Below are 12,989 nucleotides of genomic sequence, written 5' to 3'. Positions count from 1 at the left end.
GTTAAACCTACTATCAATTTGGAATTCACCCTGTTATTCTTGTTAAAACTCACTTTTAGCTTTTCATCAACATCATCACCATTGCAGTCTCAACTGTACATCAAACAAATGCCTCTTCCTCACACCTCTTAGAGAGGCAGGGACAAAACAGTATGCTCAACAAAGGCAGCTCTGCCTGGATACCACTCTGAACCAATCCATGGCATGAGAAAGTAGACGAATTGAACAAAAACGGCTGTGCACAAAAATTGTACTACTTCTATAGCTTATCTATAGTAATAAACATTTTGTTTATTTGGAGTTTTCCTCCAAAATCAGATCACCAATATTCTTCTCAAACATTTAAATGCTTAAATATATATACACACACACACACATATATATGCACCAGTATATCAATCTAATACAGACAACTAAAAGTTTGAGTTTTTGCAAAGCTCCACTAAAACCGCATTTAAGCTTCTTACACATAGAAATTATCTGTTATCTTTTACAAATACCAAAAAATGAAAACTGTAATCCTTACTCCTGAAAAATAGTAGACCAAACTGTACATCTATAGAAAAATCAACTTAAGTATAGGAACTAACACTCTCTCAATGGTATTACCAACCTGATTTTACTGCTAAAATTTTAAAAATGGTATAGGCTGAAAGGAAGACAGTAAACTAAGTCTTCCAGGAATAACCTTTAGGTCAAGCAAAATAAACACAACCCTATTATGCAGTCACCACTGCTGTTTTCTTTATTTAAAGTAAATATTTCAGCCAGGCATGGTGGCACACACCTGTAATCCCAGCACTTTGGGAGGCTGAGGCAGATGGATGACCACTTGAGGTGAGGAGTTCGAGACCAGCCTGGCCAACATGTTGAAACCTCATCTGTATTAAAAATACAAAAGTTAGCTGGACGTGGTGGCACGGGCCTGTAGTCTCAGCTACTTGGGAGGCTGAGGCAGGAGAATCGCTTGACCACAGGAGGTGGAGGTTGCAGTGAGCCAAGATCACGCCACTGCACTCCAGCCTGAGCAACAGAGCAAGACTCAGACTCAAAACAAAACAAAAGTAAACAATATTTCACTTTTTAATGATAGCATGCCTCCTCCTAGGAGTTACTAATATAAGCTATAAACCAAAGATAAGAACCATTAACAGGTCAATAGGTCCTAAGTTGTAGAAGAATTCAGAGTTTTTCACTGGATTGGTTGAATATTACTATGTGGTTATGCAGTTACCAGTCTGCAATCGCTGGATGGGATCAAGATGGGATCTACAAATTAAAAGATTAAAGTCATTTATTATCAGAAATCTTCTTTTGGGCAATTTGTACTCCTAAGTCTCTAAGAAAGCATTTTCCAAGACAAGGTAGCTGCCTACTAAAGTATGTTCTTCGTTTTCATCAATTTTGATGGACTAGGGGCTGCTGAGGGGACTAGGAATGTCATGGTGAGAAGCCTGTTCCAGTTTCTTGAGGCAATGATTTGGTTGCCAATGCAGAATCCTTGAAGCACTGGTTGAGTAATCTTTATTTCCTCTAAGTAAAACAAGCACAGTCCAGCATCTATCAAGGAATTTGAATGTATTCAGGAGTTAAGCAAATCATTAACTGATGTATAGTACTTAGTATTTGTAGAGAGGAAGAGATTAACATCCAAGCCACAAGACCTGGACCAGCAACACAGACAATAAGTTGAAATTCCTAAACAGATTCTGTCTCTTGTTAAAGTGATGAAAAATGCTAAGCATGTTATCTTTCTACCTATAGGTAAGTAGGATTTAAAAATTAGTATGGTAACAATTCCAGCATTAAGTGTTCACATAATAAGTAATGACTTAAACATAAGCTGGGTGTATAGAAATTACTCCAAAATAAACAAAGCCAACCCACAGTTACTATTGTGCCCAGGAAAACAGAATATTAAGTTATGGAGAATTTTAATAATCTAAATCTCTTCTGATCTAAAGCTTTTATTACCACTGTCAAAACTCACTTTAACTCCCTACCATCTTTTTATTCCTCCTAATATTTTGATAAAAGTGATACTTAAAAAATGGCCAAAAAAGAATCATGAAACAGAAAAAAAAAAAAAAAAAAACAACTAATCAATAAACCAAAATACTGGCACCTAACATTTCACTGACTTTGACTCAAAAACAGGTTCATTCCAGGGATTCTCTTCCACTGGTGGGACTGCAAGCAAGCTACCTTCCTGAAAAACAATTTGGCAATAAGTGTACAGGTTGAGTATCCCTAAGGTGAAAATATGAAATCCAAAAATGCTCCAAACTCTGAAGCTTTCAGTGCCGACAAGACACTACAAGTAAAAAAAACCCTCATGTGACCAATCACAGTTTCTATTAATTTTTGAGAGGAAATGCAGTCATAACTTTGTTTCATGCACAAAATTATTAAAAATGGGGTATAAAATTACCTTTAGCATATATGTACAGGTGTAAATGAAACAGAAATTAATTTCATGTTTAGACTTGGGTCCCATCATTATGTATATTGCAAATGTTACGAAATCTGACAAAATCCAAAACACTTCTGGTGCTAAGCATTTTAGACAAGAGATACTCAACCTGTCTCACGAGCCTTAAAATAATTAATATCCTTGACAATAATCTTACTACTAGATTCACATCTCAAAGAAAGATGAGGACAAATATTTACATTCAACAATGTTCAGTGATATTTATACATGCAAAAAAAAATCAAATAATCTAAAGGTCTACAATAAGGAGATGGTTAAGTAAAACACAACATACCCAACGTTAACAGTATGCCACCATATTTTGAGGCTATTTAATTTCATGGGAAAGTCTCACAACATAATGTTAAGTTTAAAAAAAAATTGTATATACCAAACTTCACAGCATATAATCCCGATCTTTTTTTTTTCTTGAGATGGAGTCTCTGTCACCCAGGCTGGAGTGCAGTGGCACGATCTTGGCTCAATGCAACCTCCGCCTCCCAGGTTCAAGCAATTCTCCTGCCTCAGCCTCCGAAGTAGCTGAGATTATAGGCACATGCCACCACACCCAGCTAATTTTTATACTTTTCTTTTAGTAGAGATGGGGTTTCACCATATTGGCCAGGCTGGTCTCAAACTCCTGACCTCAAGTGATTCACCTTGCCTTGGCCTCCCAAAGTGCTGGGATTATGAGGTGTGAGCCACCATACCTGGTCTGTCCCAATCATTTTTAAAAAGCATATAATCTGTATGAATGTATATATTTAAAAAACTTAAAATGTTAAATTAGTAAGATTACAGAATATTTTTTCTCTTTATGCTTTTCTGTTCTTTTAAAATTTTTGACAGTGAATATGTGCTGCTTTTATACTCCAGGAAAGGCAGAGGCTACTAAATTTTTGACTTTCTGTACATAATTATCCATTCCATTTACTTTTCCATTAAGAGATCTATGAAATACACCAATTTTTCTGAAAATACACTGTGTACTATACTATCTAATGCCTATTTATGTAATGTTAATAAACAAGGCATATTCAATGAAATATTTACTTCCTCTGAGAAAGAGGGTATGCAGCCCAGCATGGTGGCTCACACCTATAACCCCAGCACTTTGAGAAGCCGAGGCAGGCTGATCACCGGAGCTCAAGAGTCCATGCTGCAGCGAGCCGAGATCAGCCACTGCACTCCATCCTGGGAAACAAAGCGAGACCCCGTCTCAAAAAAAAAAAGAAAAGAAAAACAAGAAAAACAAATAAAAGAAATAAAGGTATGCAACTGTTTTAGTATGAATAACAGAAACACTAAGTCATTTTCGTTAACAAATAATTTGAGCCTTAACTGTACAGGACACAACACAGTCCCTGTCCATTCAAATCTCAAAAATGATTTAGGAAAATAGGATCTACAGCGCAGCAAACCACCATGGCACATGTATATCTATGTAACAAACCTGCACATTCTGTACATGTATCCCAGGACTTTAAAAAAAAAAAAGAAAAGAAAATAGTATTCACATATAAAAAGAGAAATAATTATACAAATGAGCCTAGGTGAGGCATGTGAGAGGAAGAATAGAGGATACTATAGAAGGCAGGCCCACCAAGGACAGGGGCAGCCCACAGACCAGGGCTTATCCTTCAAGAGGAGTAGAGGAACACCATTTCTGTAAGTGGGGTAAACAAGCAACAAAGTAAGAGTGCCTACTGCTGGCTGGCTTAGGAAAGGAGAACACCAGTTTGGGTAAAGTGATTACTTGGGGGTAGAAGTGAGATAAATTTAGTAAACTTAAGAGAGGCGGCTGATTCTGAAGAATACCTAATGGCTCATCATTTAAGCAACGGTGCTGGACAAAACAAATGGAAAATTTGCCATACTAAATAATTCACCACATATCTGTGTTTGAATTATACTTAAGTTTAGTCAAAGTGTCATTAAAGAATAAAAATTGCATAGGAAAAGCTTCTCATCAAAGAGCCTCAATGGAAGAGGAAAATCCTTTACATATTAACATGAACGCAACACAGAAATAAGCTTATTCGAGAATTTAAACAAATTTCAAAAGTTCATTTTCACTACAAAGTTTCATAAAACTCTAAATTTTTGTTATGGCTTAATAGATCTCTCTCGTTATCACCCATATACATACTACTAAAAATCTATTACTAACCTAAACAGGTTTATACAGAAACGAGTAAAGCAAAACCATGGATTTTTCTTTGTCTTATTTCTAATTTTTAAAATGTCTTTTGCTGCCACAGTTGCCCATTAGAATTCCAGTTTTGTCTGAATGCAGGTCTCAAAATGAGGAAACAGATTTTAATTTCTAGGAATCTATGCATGTACTGCACTTTTTACATTTATTATATCATTTAATTCCTTAAGAGCGATACCCATTTTACAAATGAAAAAGCAGGGCCAATGAGGTTAAGAACTCACTTGTCCAGGTCCTATACCCAGTTAAGAGTTGCCTGGGTTAGATTCTAGTCCTCACCAACCCCTGAGCCTTGCTTTTTTTTCCCTTAAACAATACGAAGTTTCTACCTACTCCTTTCTAATTCAAAGAAAAACAAAGACAGTAAAATTAAGATATTTTGACATTTCTAGTGTTCCTCCAATTATGCAACTATGCGTAATTATGCAGGTAACTATGCAAGCTACCTGCTCCAGCTGTCTTAAGGGGAAGAAATTCATCTAATAAACATCAGATGTTTAAACATTAAGAACAAATAATTCCATTTAAAACTTTTTGAAATGTTTAGAAACTGCATCTCAAGTTGAGAAAGGAAGTTACAGGAAAACAGCCATTCATAAAACAGGCGGAGGTAATTATTGGTCATTTAAAAATGGAAGGGTCCCTTGAAAATAACTTCACACAATTGTTTGTATACAATTTTGTGACAGCAAGATTCCTTCCCAGCCAACACCAAGTAATTCAGGTAAAATTTAAGCAGGTTTTATTTTCCCCTTAAAAAAACTGTCCTTTATTCTTTCCCCAAACTGTAATTTTGATGCATTTTGCAAATTATACTCTTTCCATTTGTTTCTGAAAAAGCATTTTCCTCACAAGAGGATTAGCAAATACTCAGAAAATAGAAAAACAAAGGACAAAAACCAAGCCCTGAAACTGTAGACTGAATATTCTCATTCCATATTTCTTTAGTACCATTCATAAAACTTTATGCCAATAAAGAGAGAACTGTTTAACATGCAAAAAATGAGGTAAAGCAGAAAGCTAAACTTAATCACCCCGTTTCGATCTACCTATACACTGTAGAAAGATTCAATCAAGCTCATGAACATATCCTTCACCTTACCTACTTACCACATTTGTGTGTTGAGGATGTTAAGGATCTATTCTTTCGGCAATTTAAAGACATACAACACATTATTGTTGACTGTGATCACCATGCAGTGCAACAGATCACTAAAACTTATTTCTTTTTAAGTTACACAAATTTTAAGTTTCTGAAAAAAAAAAAGTAATCACTCTGTTTCTGTCCACTATTAAATAAAAAGGTTGTATAATATTACAGCTGTTTTTAAAAAGAGATCCATGAATATAGTACACTCTAGCTTAATAATCTATGAATATTTGTTAGTATATTGTCCTAAGTCTAAAATGAACTTCATATAAGTCATACTGTAAGAGTAAAACTTATATTAAAATATCTACAATGTCTCTAAAATAGAAGAACCAACATAGCTAAGTATTAAAGCAAATTTGATTATTATTCCCCTAGCTATGCAATAGAGTAAAACACAATAACCTAAGTGTGTGTGTATACACGTGGGGGCAAGGGAACATCAGAGGAGGAGCTAGGATAAGAGTCCTAAGGTTCCACATTTCAAAGTACCACATAGTTAACTTTTCTTATCATCTTCACCATGGAAGCACACTTTAGGAATAATCAAAATTCATTTATTAAGCACATATGCAGAGTGGCATGACAGCACAGTGGAAAGAGCACCACAGGATCTACAGCCCAACAAGTTACTCGACTTCTATGAAAAGGCATGTCTTGATAAAATAAAGATAATCACCACCTTGGACAGTTACTGTGAAAGCTAAATGGGATAATATATGTTAGCAGGGTGTGAGTAGAATACAAATCACCTAAGGATTTTATCCCCCTAACTTTAGAACTGGCCTCCTTCCCACGAGATTACAGTATTTGAGAGGGGTTGCATATATAGTTCTCCATCTCATTTTTATCAGTAACCTCATCCCCTATTGGCCCAATAAACTGGCCCCTAAACACCTGTACTGGATACTAGGAAGGTCCCTGTCTCAACTTGTTCACAGTCTCTTACGGGAACAGATATGCAAAAAGAGGTGTTCTTTTCTCCTAAATCTGCCTTGGAGAATGCCACAGACAGCATTCCGGAGAAATAATTTTTGTATGTTTGAGCTAAGAACTGAAACTGGCAACGGTAAGGAAGAGGCTTTTCAGGAAAGAGACCCAAGGATGTTTAGTGTGACTCAGACAACAATATATGCAGAGCGTAGGGGAAAAGGTCAGGCAGGTTGGTGAGAACCAGATACCCAAAGGGTCTTGTATTCCATATAATTCATCAATTTCTACTTCTTAGGTCTAGGCTAGCCCTTACCCGTGCTCTAGGGCCCAGCTTAAAGGACGACTTCCTGACCATCCCCTTGCCCTCCCCAACCCCCTGAACATACCAGCTCCCTATACTCACTCACAGCACCGCGTCCTTTGCCATTATGACCCTTATCACAACTGTGAGGTCATATAATTATTTGTGTGACTGTGTGGTTAATAATCTGTGTCCCCCACTAAACTAAATGACAGGCTCAGTTCACGTAAGGATCATGTTCATTTTATTTAGTTCTTTATCCCAGGGCCTGCCAAGTATAGCATCTACTCAAAATATACAGATACATTTTATTAAACGAACAAATGAAGGCCAGCGTAAAGAGCCAAAAAAAGAGCTCAAGAAAAATCCTGAGCAGGAGAACAGCAATCAGAGACAATGGTTTAACAAATTACTCTGGCAGCAAAGTGAAGATCAGACTGAAGGGACAAGAATAGAGCTAGAAGACAGGTAAGAAGACAACTGAAAATGCCTCCAGGTAAATTACTTAAAGACTTAAAAATGAGAGCAGCTGATATGGGCAGTGATGATAACGATGTTGTGGAGGAGACACATTTTGGAAGTAGAATCCAAGAACTCAACACAAAAGAGGCTAAGCAAAGGCAGAAATCCAGAATGACTCTAGTGGAGAGTGGTAGCTGGTGATGCCATTCTCTCAGACTGGACTTTCTGGACAGGAACATCTACAACATGCTAGCAGAGAGTAGAGGATTTGCTTCTAGTTCTGAAATTGTATGAATGAAAAACAATTCAAATCCAACCCGGCTTTATTAGAAAGGGTGTGGTTTCTATAACAGGCTGATAAAATCAACAAACTAAAGATTAGATTTTTTTTAACCTTCTTCACCAAGACACTTCTTGGTACAGACTATATACCAGGCATTACTTGGGTCTGATGATGTAGAGATCAAAGAAGTAGTCTCTGCCTTCAAAGAACTGGCAGTCTTGTGGGTTTAAGAGAGATAACTGCATGTCAACAACTAAGAAATTGAGGCCTAGTGAGGCTGTGATTTGACCACCGTTATGTTGTGTAATCCAGGCTCCTGAAGCATTCTGTCAACCTATACTAAATGCTCCCGACAAATATTAGTCAAGAGGGTATGTGTTTAGATGTACAGATAGACCTAATCTTGCTTTGGGTTTGAAGATACTCCAAAACTTAAAACATGTCAAATGAACAACTAATGACCTCTGAGTCCGAAGTAACTTTTGAGTAGCCACATGGCAGCAGACTAGGGGGCATAACAGCAAAAGGAAAGGGAAAGAGGACTGATTTGCTATGGAAGAGCCTACCTGAGCAGAGGCCAAATGCTGGCGATGCCAAAGCAGACTCTCAGGAGGCTCTGGAAGTGACAGCAGAGAAATAAATGTTCAGGGAGGGCAAAACAGGAATCCTCTTTAGACAGGTTCCTTCCCTACCACCAGCAAGAAATGGTTTCCCATGAGACACAGAGCCACAACCCAAAGCAGATGTGCAGAAAAGCAGATGAGGATCAATGACACAGCTCTGGATTATCCAGAGCAGACAACACAGTTCCAGTGCTCACTTGTGAGGCCATTAAATCTGAGGAATTTCATACCAGCTCTTTCCAAAGTTAAAACAAAACACCTCACCAACAACCTTCTCCTCCATACCCCAAAGCAACTGCCCCTTTTCTCTCCTTCCTTTTCAAAGGCTTTAAGGAAAAACAGCTGCATTGTCTCAGCCTTCTCAACTCCCTTTCACCCACTTGGATCTATGTTCTTCTCCCACCACTTGACCTTGTCTTCTGAACCCTCTGAGCCTTTTCCCTTCTTCTCTGCCTGGGAATTCCTATCCTTCAAGACCAGTTTAACCATCACTTCCCTCTGTGAAGTATTTCCATGTCAGGCTGTTACTGCCACCATCCTTGTGCTTCTGCAGGGTTTTCCCTATGCCTCACCACAGTTCATCTGTTCGTACTGATATTGTTTACCTTGGTGTTCCCCAATAGCTTCTAAGAACCTAAAGTCAGGAACTGGTTTTTATTCACTTTTCTACTGCTGCCCTCCCTCTACCTTAGGGCCCCCAAAAGAGACACACAAACATTCCATGAATAAATGATCAAAGGTTATCTTCAGAACTGCTAGGATCCACTCAATTTTTCCACCTAAGTTGTTCTAAGTTTACCTGCACATACATACACACTGGGAAATACCTAAATTCTGAATAACAGTTTCCTTACTAAAGTATGTTAGTTATAAACACTCTATTTTTCGGTTGTTAAGCAAACTGGGATGCAGTTACATTAAGTCTAGAGTTTCTCATCTACATTTTTAATTCCTAAGATTTTGGCCTATGGAAAGTTCATTTGTACCCTTTTCTTCTTGGGCGGTGTGAAGAGCTCCTAGGATTAGACAAGCTGCTACAGGGAAGAAATCATGCCTTATTTATACCAGTGCTTAGAACCATGGCTGCTCAGTATCTCCAGAAATAAATATTTTTCTATTTAGTTTCACTTTCTATATGAGGGAATACTCACAGTGAAGTTCAGATGAACAGTATTTCCTGTGACCAGTAAAAATATCATGAAAGTCCTTCAATTTTAATAAGGACATTTAAAAGTCTTTCTTTCAGGATTATGTGATTAAATCTAAACCATAAAGCCCCAATCTATACTTCTGGTCTAGAAAAATAAAAATTAGTACAACTTCTGAGTTCTAGCATGTTTTAAACTAATGGATCTTACTGCAATAAAAGAGGAAAAATACTCAGAATTATTTTAAAAATACGGTGAGAATAATTTTGTGCACAAAATGAACAATTAAAAACTGATTATAAAAACTTTAAAAAATTGAAAGGTGGGACTGAAAGTTTCCTGCCTGAAAAGCCTTGAGGATGTGAGTATTACAAAAAGTTAGCACCGTGCACTTGACTTTCTACACTACTTCAATATGTGACCTTGGGAATGTCATGTAATTTCTCTCATTTCTAGTTCTGTAAAATGGGAATGTCACCTGTTCTCCTCTCAGGGACAATTACACAGATAATCAGATTAAAAATTCGGTATTTGGTGTTCTTTAAAAAAAGAAACTTGTCTAATTAGTATGCTTTAATCATCACTTGTACAGTACATTCCTCTTCAGGAATCCAATTCCGAGAGAAATATTTAAGCAGACGTTGAGGACAGATTTCCTTAAGGGAATTATTTTATAAATCTGGAAAGCAACGTAACAAGATTATAAATTAACAAACTGATTACATAAGCCTTGACAACCCGGGCTTTAAAGTACACTGCTATATATATACTCCGATAAGTTAAAGACTGGTTTGGGACATAGTGCTCCAATCCCATACAAGGAACCCAAACTGAGGCATTTCACGTTTGATAGGAATTTGGTAGAGATTCAACAGGATGTCCTACACTTGTAAGCCATGCTTCACCTTAAAACCTGACCAAATGTTGAACGCATTAAGTCAACTTTACCACGGTTCCTAAGACTTTGAGAATACACATTTAATAATTAAAGGGAAGGGGGGTGGAAAGTAACACGACAGTTTGAAAGGTCCCTCAGACCTCTATAGATTTAGGAACTCCACTGCTAAATTCTCCCCAAATCCTGAAACTCCCTATGAAGCTACTGGATTGTATGCGATCCAACAGTTACAAATAGCACAGCTCCAAGAACCCCGAAGATAAAAGGCTGCCACTTTCCTGCAACCCAAGTCCAAGTAAAAGGCAGGAAGGTTCCTGTAAAATGGTCCAGAAAGAAATCAACAGGCGATGACTATGGAAAAGAACGTAGGTTTCCCAGTCTCCCCGTCCGAAAAAATTCTAGCTCTCCCTGGGGAATGGCACTGCTCCTCCTGCCTTACCCCGTTGCCCTTTCTCTACAGACAACATTCCCACTCTATTGTAAAGCAGTTTGACCAAGGAACCCTTCTGCTGCGGCCGGATTTCTACAGTCTTCTGAAAGGGGAAAACGCATTCAAAGAACACACACCCTACCGAGCGCCCCGGGCGCGGGGCCCCGCGGGCGCCGCACTCGGCCCGCTCCGGGGCGGGGCGCGGGGATGCGGGCGCCTTCCGAGGTGCCGCAATCCCGCCGCGGCCGCAAGGGCAGGGCCTCCAGGCGCCCGCGGACGCCGCCGCAGTGACGGCTCCCGCCGGGCCCCGCCGCCGCCCCGCAGCCCAGGCCGCGCCGCGGGATCCGGGCCGCCGCAGCCCGGGCCCCGCGTCCTCCCGGGCCGCGCGCTGCGGCCGGCGCCGAGAGCGCAACTTACTTTCCGCCTGCGGCGAGCGTCCCGGCCCGGGCGCCCAGCCCGGCAACGGCGGAGGCTACTGAGGCGGCGGAGGCCGGTCCCGCACCCCTGCCTACGGCCGCCGCGCCCCGCCGCGCTCCGCGCTCGCCCCTACCTCAGCCGGCAGGCAAGCGTCCGTCCGCAGCGGCCGCGGCGCCAACAACTCCCTCCCGGCCGCCGAAACCCCGCACCCAGCGCTAATCATAATACCGAGCGGGCTGCCGGCCGCGGGGAGGGGGATGCCGGCGAGCTGCGCCTGCGCGGGCTGCGCGTCACTGTGACGTCAGCGCTGGGGCGGGGCCGCGGGAATGGCAGGGCGGGGCGGCGCGCACCTGCGGCCGGCGCGCGGGCTGCTGTAGGGCATCCTGGCGGCTCCCTGACCCCGGCGAGTCGGGGCTGCGGCGGCTGGCGGGACAAAGCGGGCAAGGCGCCCAAGGAGGATGGAGGACGGGGGAGGAGGAAACATCAGGGACACGGAACAATGGCCGGGAAAAGTAGCGCGAGCTGTCAGGGGAAATCGGAGGGAAGGGACCGCGTCTCTACAGGACTGCGTCTTGGCGGCAGGGGGCAGGGAGTCGCACGCGCTTTACTCTTTGGTTCCCGCCCAGGCTTAAACAAGGATAAAAATAATTGTAAAAATACATACATATACACACATACACGTATGTATATACATATATGTACATAATATGATTTTTTTTTCCTCTGTAATTCTTCTCGCTGGGAATCTAATTTGAAAAAATTCTGTTGATTTTGTTATTTAAGCAAAATTGGAAAAGCCCAACATCTGAATGCAGTGCTGGCCTTAAAGGTCAGCGGGAGACACAGGCCCGGCTAGGCAGCCTCTGGCAACAGCATAGAAAAGTAAACGGTCGTGGAAACATATGAAAGCACATGAAGTCAGAGATTTAAAACACGCCAGGCATTAACCGTAGCCCTGGATGGTTCAGTGGTATGGTCGCCCGGCCGGGTTGCTCTGGAAGGGAGCTTCGGGATGGCCGCAGAGGATGAGAGGGGACTCCCGACTCCCACCCCTGGAAGCATGGCGGGCAATAGAGACCAGCTCTTCGGGGTTCCTGGAAGGCAGCACCAACAAACCAGACACAGGATTTCTCCAACCTGCTTTTCCGCTTCTGTTCCCACGTTGTGTCCACCCTTCCCCAAGAAAGGACCCCTAGCAAAGGACACAAGCCAGAAGAGCTGCTTAGATGCTGCAAGCTTGGTTGAATTGACTGGACTGCGGAGAGAAATCTAGATGGTTTTAGCAAATCTCTGTCGACCTGCAAATGTCAAAAGCCTTTTAGTTTCTATGACATCAACTTTACTTGTCTGAAGATGATTGGGAAGCAGGAGTGGATTATTGGGAGGTGCAAACAGTTTGATTCTTAGGGTAATAACATGGGGTTTTCTGATCGAGGGGGACTTCCAGTTACCCTAATGCCCTTGCATCAGATGGTGGAAGGGCACCAGGGAAAGCCTCAGATTAGGCCTCTGCGCCTTAGGGTCCCACCTGGGATCACTCTGACTTGAAAAGACCGTAAAATAATCATCTCATTTTGACATGGAAATCGTAACTGTAGCAGCATATTAAGCAAGAGCTCCTAACTTGGATTTGTAGAATTTTTTCCTTTGTTGCTA

At 41.0% G+C, this 12,989-nt stretch overlaps 1 protein-coding gene across 4 annotated transcripts in view; it reads right to left on the bottom strand.

Annotated features, from left to right (window-relative positions):
- The window catches only part of LOC105480294 (SNF related kinase), a 62,698-nt gene extending 51,095 nt beyond the window's left edge, over positions 1 to 11,603 (bottom strand). For 2 of the 4 annotated variants that reach the window (XM_011738917.3, XM_011738920.2), the window contains exon 1: positions 11,467 to 11,603. The gene's annotated coding sequence lies outside the window, so the exon portion shown is untranslated. Of the gene's footprint in view, positions 1 to 8,383; positions 8,434 to 11,333; positions 11,381 to 11,466 lie in introns of those variants that run through there. The other 2 variants (XM_011738918.3, XM_011738919.3) reach the window with 2 other exon arrangements.
- Between the last annotated feature and the right edge of the window lie 1,386 nt (positions 11,604 to 12,989).

This window comes from Macaca nemestrina, chromosome 2, assembly GCF_043159975.1.
Source record: "Macaca nemestrina isolate mMacNem1 chromosome 2, mMacNem.hap1, whole genome shotgun sequence".
In the NCBI taxonomy this organism is placed as follows: Eukaryota; Metazoa; Chordata; class Mammalia; order Primates; family Cercopithecidae; genus Macaca; species Macaca nemestrina.
This window is presented reverse-complemented; position numbering and strand designations above follow the sequence as displayed.